The 8912-nt window shown below is 48.5% G+C and overlaps 1 pseudogene; it reads right to left on the bottom strand.

Annotated features, from left to right (window-relative positions):
• Window positions 1-5932: 5932 nt before the first annotated feature.
• Window positions 5933-6845, bottom strand: LOC136336169 (calponin-2 pseudogene; annotated as a pseudogene).
• Between the last annotated feature and the right edge of the window lie 2067 nt (window positions 6846-8912).

Genomic DNA, 8912 nt, shown 5'->3' on the forward strand with positions numbered 1-8912 from the left:
CTCCACTCCGCGCGGCGCTCTGGCTCGGCCCGGCCCGCGCGCCCTTTCTTAAGCTGGGGGGCGGGTGGAGCGTGGGGCGCGGCGCCGCGAGCTCTGATTGGCCCGACTGGGTCACGTCACGCCGGGAGCGAGGAGGGGTGCTGCTCACCGCGGCCCTCCGTGCGGGCGCGAACGCGGGGCCCCAGGCCTCCCCCCACTCCCCCAAAGAAGGGGTGTTAAGGTAAAAAAAAAATACGCCCGGGCTGCCCTCGGCAGCCTTGGCCCGCGTGTCCAGGCGCCCCTCGGACCCACCCGAGGATGCGGACGGCGCGGGCTGAGAAGCTGGGAGTGCCCTGGTGTCCCCGCGCCCCAGGCTACTGGGCTTCCGGCGCGGCGGGAGAGCCGGGTTAGCGGTCACCGCAGCCCCTGGGCTCCCGGTGCGGGTGATCCCACTTCACGAATGAGGAAGGTGAGCAGCCCCAGGAGGGTCTCGAACCCAGGGCTGCCGTCGCGAGTCACCCACGGCCGATGTGGGCGCGCTGCCACCTTGCCATGAGGGCGGGAAGGAAATTCACGAGGTTCCCCGGGACAACCTCTGTGTCCATGTCCCTGTCCCTACCTTGTAAAGATTCTCGGTGTGCGGGGACCAGAAACAGGCCCCGGATGCTCACTACTAGGAGGGGGCGCCCGCACACATCGCGTTCAACAAGAGGCATGGAGGTGGGGGGGGGGGGGCAGAGTCACTGGGCCACTGCACTCACAGAGCTCTCCCGTGTGTGTCACGACAGTCAATCGCGTGGTGACCTTCTTCGGAAAGGCCTGGACTTTATGGGGCTCATTCCCCCCGCCGTCATCGTGATGCTGCCTCAGAGTCAAGCAGTGCCCCACCCGTGTCAATGGGTTTCCCACACATCCTGCTTCTCAGTTTGAGAACGCGGTCCTCAGAGTCTTGAAGGGGACACAGATATGGACAGAAAACCCCAAAGGCAGGAGCAAATTTGTGTCAAAATCTTGTCTGTGGTTTACAAACACATCCAGAGAGATTTTAATGCACAGCTGCAGGCTGAGCTGGTTTAGTGCATGCACATTATAAATGGAAATCCTTATTTTTTTCCCCCCTCTATGTTTTTTTTTTTTTTTAAGAAATCCAGTTGCAAGGTCATTAATCACATTATCCATTATACCAGAAACAAATGGATTTGTCACTTGCGCACAGAAGCTGAGGTTGATTCTGGAAACAAATTGTATCAAAATAAATGAAATTATTATGATAATATAAAACAGACTGAAGTGATTAATCTTCAGAAACCAAATTTTGACCTGCTTTGTACTTCAAACAATAGCTTCTGTTATGTAAATAGTTGTGGGATTTTCAAGGACAGTGTTGCTAAATTACAAGGGAAGTTCTATTCATGAAAATTTCTTCTTGGATAAAAATTAGAAACAGGAAGTCAGGTCTACATAACACCCAGAGCAGATGATGGTTCTGGTAAGCATGTTCATTAGTAGAAAAGGTATGGGGTGGGCATGCAGGTAGAGGGGTATTGGGCTAATGTCCCTGTTGGTTGGCAGCAACTTCAGGCATCAGGTTCACATTGGAAACATGACCTTGAATAGACTCACTCCCCCTACATCTTTCTTACTTCAGCTCCCTGAAAACGCCCAAAGTTCAGACGAGCTCGCGTATATATTACAAATTACAATAATGAAGTCAATGAGCACTTTATCAAATGTTACACTTTAGATCATTCCATAAGGCACCAAATCCAGACATGTTTGGAATAATCCAGATAAGGATTTCGCTTTCAATCTTCACTCATCGGTATGATTTCTTGCGACTCATAGACCTAGGTGGGTCTTAACTGCATGTGACGATTGAGTAGTCTAGCCTATATTGTTTCATATATCCTTTCTTGACACAGACTGATACATTCATATTTTTAACTACTTGAAATAGAGGCTGGTTTCCTTTAATAATTAAATCAAATGTTTCCAGAATTTTAATTTCCTCCTGAACAAAGAAAGCAGCATACAAGTAGACAAAAAAACAAAACAAAACAAAACAAAAAAATCCCACAACAAAGCATAGATCCCAGAATAATTACTCTTAAATTTCTCATGAGATCCTGATAAGAGAAGTGATCGGTGACATTGCCGAAGCCCAGATGGAAAGACTGAGGCATTGAAGGTGTTATTTTCTTCAAAAGCATTGTAATTAGAGGGCTTTGTTAAAAGGGAATGTGCTATTTAGGGTTTTATTTTGACTTCCTGATGGAAAAATCTGCTGGCTTAGGAACAAGGGGACCGAGTCCTAATACCAACTCCGTCAACTAACTAAATGGTTTGGGGCAAGTCATTTTTCCTCTCTGGATATCAGTTCTCTGTGTATAAGATAAGGGGATTAGACTAGAATCTCCCCAGACCCTTCTGGCTATGTTCAAGAGCTGGTAGTTTGAGCAAGAATCACTGTTCAGTGTGGTGAAGGTTCAGGACCTCGTTCTTTCTGCTTGTGTTATGAACCACCTGTCGCCAAGGGTGAGCTTGGGAAGGCAGGGTGTTTGTGTATACAGCAGGTAAACTTTCACATCTGAAAATGCTGTGGCTGTGGTTGGAACATGGAAGCTCACTCTGGATTTACTCACAGCGCAACAATCTTGTCCACCTGAAGGATCTTGCCTGTCTGACTCATGCTGCCAACGGGGGTGGTGATACGAGCAGCAGAGACCAGGGCCCACAGATTTTCCTGTACGTGAAAAGTCGTGCAGATTCGCAACAGTGATTCAGATCCACCTAATCTCTTAGCGTAACAGAGGCAGCGGCATAGTAACCACCCACTCATTCACTTTGTCTCCTGGCTCCCAGGTCAGCCGAGAGCCCAGTGTGGACGGAAACCGTGTGCTGGGAATCCTGATGAGCTCATCCCGCCTCCATGTGATGGCCCCATCTGTTTGGTTCCCTTGTTCTTCTCACACGCATTTTTATCTTTGTCTTCTGGGAAATGTGCTAATTTCCACCATGGTGTCAGCAGATCCCATCTTATACTTTCTTACATTTCCTCCTCTCTCTCTCGGTGCCTCTTGGGAAGTCAAGAATGGGGGTGTGAGCTCCATAATAGCAACCAAGGACAGCTCCCTGCAAACATGACTCAGGAGCTGTCCACGGTGCTGAATTTCAATTGGGAGGATGGTGTGTGTGTGTGTGTGTGTGTGTGTGTGTGTGTGTGTGTGTGTGTGTTCAGTGCAAATACAAAACAGAATTCAGAGGCTCCAGAGAACTGTAACTAATACTCTTTGTTCCTAAGATGCTAAGGCCCTTTAAGAGTGAATTCTTTTTTTCACTAGACTGAACTGCAGGGCAGAGTAGAAAGTGCTTGAGAATTGGAGTCAGACAGTTCTTGTTTAAACCCCAGTCTCATAGCTTGCAATTCGACTTTGAGAGGGTAGCTTCTCTCTGAGCCTCAGTTTCCTCATCTCTAACATCAAAGCTAAATTAGCTATAAAGTATAACTTTCAAGCTTGAGTGAGATCATGTATGTGACCATGTTTGGCATATACAATAGCAGGTGCACAATAGACGTCAAGTGTCCCTTTCTTCCATTTTTCTTCACTGAATTCAGAGCTAAATGATATAAGTTCTTTTTAAAAACAAGTTAAAATTTTTCTTTTATTTTCAACAAAATCCATTTGAAATTAACTAAAGCACAGCTTCTTGAGAAAGAACAGGCCAGCCTCTTTGGAGGAAAGGCAAGGAATGAGAAACTCAGGAAAACTTACTGGTGTCTCAGCAAGAGAAAGTTATTCTACTTTGTGGGCTTTAAAAAAAAGATAAAGCATTGTGTTTTATTTAACTTTAATCAGAGGACTCAGTCAAACTATTTCACATCTACACTAACTTAAACTATATCACTAGACTATGTGCCCAGCCCTAACAAAAAGATTTGTAGCCCTTAACATTTCAGTGATTCTGAGTTTGTATTGCTATAGGATACCAATAGATACAAGTCCCCCCCACTCCACCCCAAATAAAGCAAATGTTCTTTCTTCAGTGCATTTGGGTTTTTCTTGAGTAAATATTTCAGGTTTAATATTGGGAGCATGTGACATGAAACATTGAGTTTCAGGAAGTGTTCCCAGACAAGTATATGACCTCATGTGGCTGAAAAGATATGATTGGGGAGATTTATTTTTTTTTACAGAGACAGAGAGAGAGAGTCAGAGAGAGGGACAGATAGGGACAGACAGGCAGGAATGGAGAGAGATGAGAAGCATCAGTCATCAGTTTTTCGTTGTGACACCTTAGTTGTTCATTGATTGCTTTCTCACATGTGCCTTGACCATGAGCTTTCAGCAGACTGAGTAACCCCTTGCTCAAGCCAGCGACCTTGGATCCAAGTGGTGAGCTTTGCTCAAACCAGATGAGCCCGCGCTCAAGCTGGCGACCTCAGGGTCTCGAACCTGGGTCCTCTGCATCCCAGTCCGATGCTTTATCCACTGCGCCATCACCTGGTCAGGCTGATTGGAGAGACTGATTGTTAATATTACCCAACTGATTTCAACCAACAAACAAAAAAAAGGCTTTTGGTGGCATCCTCTGATTTCAAGCAATCGAACAAGTAGCTGGATAGATCAGGTATGCTATCTTAGCTCTGTTCTAAAAGTAATGGATAGTAGACTAGGGGATGAGAGGAGGTTGGAGGAAGGGACTTTGTCAACTTGGTCTGCTTGGAGGAAATACTGTATTAGGAAACACTTAGAAAGTGCCCCCTTTTCCCACAAGTTACAAGTAGTGAGATTGGCCTGTATCTAATAAAACCTTGTAGCTTAATATCTCCGTAGAGTTCAGGCACACAGGTAGTTTGCTTGAATCTTTAAACGTGAGAGGTGGAAGAGTCTTGATAGAATTTGGAAGACAGGAAATTGTCTCAGAAAGGTTAAAAGGCCATCTGGCCACCTGACAACAGGGTCGAGCAGGAACCAAGGTTCTCTAGGGCTCTTGTCTCTGTCCACTCACTAACTAACTCATTAAACACCTTTAAAAGCTTGGCTCATTTCAAAAACAGCTTTCTTGAGAATCAGTCATTTTCCACACCAACTCCAATGATCATTTTTCCTACAATTCTCCTGGAATTTACTATAGCCCTCAACATCGTTTCCTAAGTCCCTTTCTTTCTTTCTTTTTTCCTAAAAGGAGATTTGTGGGGTTTTGGGGTTTGTTTGTTTTTGTTTGTTTTTTTGCCTTTAGTCTACAGTTGGTATTATCTCTTGGTCTCAGGGCCCCCTGGGTGGGGCTGGTCCCAGAGAGGATTTCCAGGTGAGGGTCCCTGTGTAGTACTTCACAAGGGAAGAGAGAACAATTATGAAATGGGGGTGGGGTCTAGCTTTGCCTCAACCACCCAGGACTTCATTGTCCTGTCTGAGCCTCAGTTTCCTCCCTGGGTCCCTTAGAGGGCTCTCGGGAAATCCAGTCCTTCATGATGCCTAAAATATCTGGGGATCTGTAGCCTGGCTCTCTCCCAGGGGACTTGCTTCCCAGCTACCTGCTCCATTCTCTGCACCCCATTCCCCTGAAAAAAAAAACCCCACAATTTTATTTTGTTAAAATTGCCTGAAACTTCTGTAGGTAGAGAAACTACAAACTTATCAGCAGAGAAAAGGGAAGAGGGGCAGAAGCACCTGGAAGCCATTTGGGGTCCGTTTCCCTCCCTACACAGGTTTCTGCTCCAGCCCCACCCCCAACCCCGCCCCCGCCACAGCTTGGCCCAAACCCTGTTGGGAAACTTGCTACCTGATGTGCCCTGGCAGAGACCCCCCATCCTACGTGCATCTGGATCTGGTCTTCACAGACCCTTCGCTGGAAGCACTTGAACAATAGAAAAATAAGATGAAATCACAGAAAAACACAAAATCCCAGATGGGACAATGGCGTGGGGAGACACCCTGCAAGGCGAGGAGCCTCAGTAGCCTGCCTCCCTTCGGTCGTAGGAGGCAGTCTGGGGTCTTCCCTGGGCCCGGGAAGTCGCCAGCTGACCCTGGAGCCCCATCAGCCGCTGGACCTCGGGGGAGGTATTTAGGGTCTGCTGGCTCAGGCCAAAGGCTTGGCCACTCTGGTTGGTGCCCTGTGTGTAGCCCCTCCACAGAGATGTGGAGGAGCGGTCGCACCTGTCAGTCCCTAGCTTGGTGTCATAGAGATGCCTCCGGGTCTCAGCAGCCATGGTACCTACCTGGCTGGCACACTTGTTGGTGCCCATTTGCAGGCTGATGGTCAAGGGGTCTATGGTGGTAGGACATGGTTCTTGGGCATACAGATGCCTTCTTGTGCCATATGCTATCATGCCTGACTGGCTGGCAGATATGTTGGAGCTCATCTGCAGCCCAGTGACATACTGGCCCACCTTCATGGTGGCAGCATCAAAGTTCTGCTCCTGCTTCTCCGAGTACTTGATGCTGATGTCCACACCACTCCACAGTCCCTTTGTGTTGGCCTTCCCTGCCAGAACCAGAAGAGACACCTATGCCAGTGTCCTGTTTCCACTCTCAAACAGGTCATTGGCCTTGAACGGATTTCATGTCCGAGCTGACCACGGCCTTGATGGAGTTGGAGAGGTTTTCTAGCTGGCACTAGTTTCACATGGAGCAGTTGAGCTTTGGGACCAAGCCCGGGTGCGGCTTACACATGGGTGTGCACAGGATAATTCTGTTCTTCAGACCTCTCTGGAAGTCGGGACTGAGAGACAGGCCCGCCATGAGTCCCTCCATCCAGCTGCAGAGTTCTGCCTCCTTCTAACAGTCATGTTTGGAGAGGAGCCGGTTCCTGACCTTGGCTAAAAACCCGTATGAGGGCCCCTTGTTGAACTACGTGGAGCTCATGCCAGTGGGGGCAATGGCGGGACAGATGGACTAAGTCCTTTTTTCTATTAAAACTTTCCATTGTTGGTTTTTATGACATTGTATTCCTTTCATTTTCTTTCTTGCTTTTGGAGCATTTTTCTTTCTTTCTTCTCTGGATCTTCTTCCATTACCTACCTTCTCAATACATGTGCCCAAAGTTGAGTTGTCATAGCTCTCTCCTTTTACCCACTACAAACTCCACACTGCCAGTTTTATTATGCGCTTAGTTATGGCATCTATGTTAGTGACTCTGCTGCTCATCTGAGCGGAGCTCCAGAGCATAATAAACCAATTACAGCATGGTATACTACCCGCCCCTCAAACTCAATATGTTCTCAACTAAATTCATCGTTCTATTCCCCACCTCTCTTTTCTTCCTCTTGTATTTCCTCTTTCAGATGCAGTAATGCCTTCGTTGAGGGCATGTTTGGAGGTTCTAGCAGGGGAGACCAGCTATTCCTACACCCCCTTCACCAAAGAACAGTCCGCTCCTCTATCGGGAAAAGTCACGCTCTTCGACCGAGCACACGGCTTCGGGAGGGATGCACATGGAGAAGTGAGGGAGGAAGGGGACACCCGCCTAGCCAGCCAGATCAGCTGGGTCAACCCTGAGGACCAAAGGGGTGACAGGTATTGCAGCCAGATTGCCCTCGCATCTATCACTGCTTTCCAAGTCATCCAGGTCGAAAACTTTGGAGTTATTGGCGTCCCCTCTCCCGCGCTCCAAACCCATTCACATTCTAGTCATCTTCTAAGTTCTAATTATACTTTTACAACATGTCCACTCTATATTCACTGCGACAGCCACGTGACTTCTGTTCTAACCTATGCAACTGCCTCCTAACTGAATTCTCCAACCTGCCATCTCTGCAGCAACTTACGTTCTATTGCCAGGTCGGTTTCCCCAAAGCACAGCTCTCAAGCGCTTCACTCCTCTGCTCAGAAGCCTTCAGTAGTTCTCTGTGCAAACGTGTAGACTCTTTAGTCTCCATCCTCTGCCCCCGGCACCCTGTTCAACCCTCTTTTCTGCTCTATCCCTTGCTCTACCCTTCACTCCAATCAAAGTCAACTATGTGATGCTTTCTACATATCCACACTCCCCCTTCTTCGCATTTGGAATTCCTCCTTCTGGCATAACCTTCCCACCCACCCCCCCCTTTTTTTTTTTTTTGTACTTTTCTGAAGCTGGAAACGGGGAGAGACAGTCAGACAGACTCCCGCATGCACCCGACCGGGATCCACCCGGCACGCCCACCAGGGGCGACGCTCTGCCCACCAGGGGGCGATGCTCTGCCCCCTCCAGGGCATCGCTCTGCCGACACCAGAGCCACTCTAGCGCCTGGGGCAGAGGCCAAGGAGCCATCCCCAGCGCCCGGGCCATCTTTGCTCCAATGGAGCCTTGGCTGCGGGAGGGGAAGAGAGAGACAGAGAGGAAGGAGGGGGTGGGGGTGGAGAAGCAAACGGGCGCTTCTCCTATGTGCCCTGGCCGGGAATCGAACCCGGGTTCCCCGCATGCCAGGCCGACGCTCTACCGCTGAGCCAACCGGCCGGGGCCCCCACCTATTCTTAAACCCTAAAATTCATTCCCCCCTCACGTTACCTTTCCCACGAAGTTTACCCTGACTCTGCACAGTCTGAAGCGGTACTATAAAGGACAGCAGTTTATCGCTGTGTTCTTCATCCCTGCCTGCTGTCGGCCCGCGTGACCACTTTCTTCTCCACCGGGCAGTGAGCCCCTGAAGGGCAACATCTCGGTCTGCCGGACTTTGTCCTTTCCCTGGACATCTTCTCTTCCCAGCAAGAGAAGGGAAGGTTGAAACCAGCGGAGAAACACCGCATATGCGGTTAGTAACCTCTGACGTTTAGTCCTCTGTTCCAGAGTTGTTCTCTGTTTCCAAGGATACCTTCAGATAAATTTATCTCACTTCCAGTCGATATCACTCTTTCAGCATCCATAAAGAAAGACGGGGTCACTACTTTGGCCAGGTGACCAAATAGCTGTTTGCAAGAATGAACAAAATGTGAGTCCTGACAATGTCCAGTTTT

Source organism: Saccopteryx bilineata, chromosome 4 (assembly GCF_036850765.1).
Source record: "Saccopteryx bilineata isolate mSacBil1 chromosome 4, mSacBil1_pri_phased_curated, whole genome shotgun sequence".
NCBI lineage: Eukaryota > Metazoa > Chordata > Mammalia > Chiroptera > Emballonuridae > Saccopteryx > Saccopteryx bilineata.